The following is a 2,562-nucleotide window of genomic DNA, read 5'->3' on the forward strand; positions in this document are numbered from 1 at the left end:
CTAGTGGCCAAAAATATTGCTCATGCCATAGGTATAGTTATTATTAAATGAAACAACAAGTTTACTGTTACCAGTCACTGTTTATTTATCTCCACGACGTGTTTCAAACGTTTAAACCTCCAGCATCAGGTTGATTTACATTTCTTAGTATGACATTTGTGTGTGTGTTGTGTTACGATTTTTTTTGGAGGAACGTGTGGCACTGTCTAGTGGAGAAACGAAACACAATTTCAGAGCATAGTTTTGGGTTTCTTTTGACAAAAAATTAAACGTGTATCTAACGGTAAACATAAAATAAGTAAAATTAAGTACCTCCAGTGGTCACAGATTCCTTTCACTGTCGTAACACACCACATCTATACTGTCATGCTTAAAAAAATACATTAACCAATGTATTACCCCAACCTTTAGACAGTTATTACATGTAACAGATATAATCATAGGACCCCTTGCCTTGTAAAGTTTGCTCTCATACAATCACTCTTTCCACCCTCTCTCTCCGTCTCACTTTCTCTTTCTCTTCTTCTCCCTCTGCCTCCAGCCGTTCATATCTATCTATGAATCCCAATGAAAATCGATATTTGTGTATAATTTCACCACTATAGCCAATATGATTATTGTACTTAAAGTTTGTAAAACTTCACCTGATTGCATAAACGAGTATGAAGTTTGAGCTATTTTAACTTGTCAAAATCGAATTTATCACCACCTGAAGTATTTATTCCAACAAATGTATTCGACACCTCAAAACAACACCTCCAAATCCTTTAAAATTTATTCTGTGATAATGTTGTTAGGACGTATATTCTTTGTGCTTTGTGATAATTTTTTCTCTTGTGCTGTACGATCGATGCACCCAATAGTTTCCGACGCCATATTTGTTTACAAAGTATGACAGTATACATTTGATGTGTTTCGACCGTGAAAGGAACCTATGACCACTAGAGGTACTTTATTTTACTTATTTTATGTTTACCGTTAGATACACGTTTAATTTTTGGTCAAAAGAAAGCCAAAACTATGCTCTGAAATAGTGTTTTGTTTCTCCACTAGACAGTGCCAGAAGTTACTCCAAAAACTCGTAACACAACACACGCAGACACACAAATGTCGTACTAACAGATGTAAATCCACCTGATGATGGAGGTTTAAACCTTTGAAACGCGTCGTGGAGATAAATAAAGAGTGACTGGTAAGAATAAACTTGTTGTTTCATTTAATGTCAATGACAGCCAGGGTAAGACCGAACCTAAAATGTACGCGGTTATAGTTCTCTTACTTTCATTTTCCCACTCTTGCTTGCTGTGACGTAAATGTTGGCTACTGCTCTTGCAAGATCAGGCACCGAGAGAAAGTGGACCTCCAACTACTCGCAGCACAATACACAGTTTTCCAGCCAATTTACCATCCAGATTAACACTCAACATAATTGTATATGAATGTGTTATGGCATTGATGTTATTTGACCTTGATAAAACTCTCTAGGTATCTCTAATTTCCAGGGTTCCTTTCATATGCATTTTCTCTTCAAATCTCGATTGGTTGGAGCTGAAAACCAAGTCCTTACTGCAGGATAGAATAAGTTTGTTTATTTCATCTAGAAATTTCAGGCCGATTCTGCAGTTTACTTTGCATCGTCAAGTCGACGTTTTGTTTGACATTTCGTTATCTTTTTCCAGTTCTGTAGAACTGTCTGAAGTTACGCAATCATTCAATGCTTTCCTAGAAATCACTGTAATATATATCGCTCGCGATTTGACAGGCATAACGTTGCATGTTTACGGGTATGGAGACAATCTCACGAATCCGTGAACCCTGCATGTCAGCAGCGGACTGGTCAAGCTGGTGGAGCCTCTGTAATGGGATGGGGTATGTGCAGTTTGAGTGATACGGGACGACTAGAAAAGGAAATAAAGTAAAAGGAAATAAAGTAACAAATGAAGAACGTGATATAAAATATTTAAAAAGATTTCCATGAATTCATGTTAGAGAGAATTACTTCTGTCCCCCAAAGACTGTGATGATGAGTCACACCATCCAAACATAGATTTGGGTGAATCCGATCAAGAAGCTGCATTTGGTGTCAGCAAGCTTGTCAGTGGCGACACTGCGTGGCTCTTTCGTGACGCTGTGCATACAGAGGACTGTAGTGGCGGCCTGTGGCTGCAGGTGAAATGTGGGACCACAATGAGTGTGCTGGCTGTGAGACTGGCATTTATGTGTGATTTTTGTAAAAAGATGAAGTCTTTTTGTAAACACTCAAGCTTTATGAACCTTCATAATGATGATTTTTCACATAAATACAATATAGGGACGACTTCCAAGTAGACTTCCTCATTGCACGAGGGCTATTTGGAAAGTGAATTCCGACCGGTCGCGAGATGAAAACCACTGTGAAAATCCGATTAAGTTTTGCACAGATGAGTTGGGTAGTGTTTCTAATAAGCCTGTCGATCGCTCATTTCAATTCTGAGCGCACATTGAGCGCATAGAGATGCCTAGAAAGTAGTGTCTCCCGCCAAGTATGAGGGTCTGGTGAGAGATTTCGCCTGTTGTGCAGTC

This window comes from Schistocerca piceifrons, chromosome 9 (genome assembly GCF_021461385.2).
Source record: "Schistocerca piceifrons isolate TAMUIC-IGC-003096 chromosome 9, iqSchPice1.1, whole genome shotgun sequence".
In the NCBI taxonomy this organism is placed as follows: domain Eukaryota; kingdom Metazoa; phylum Arthropoda; class Insecta; order Orthoptera; family Acrididae; genus Schistocerca; species Schistocerca piceifrons.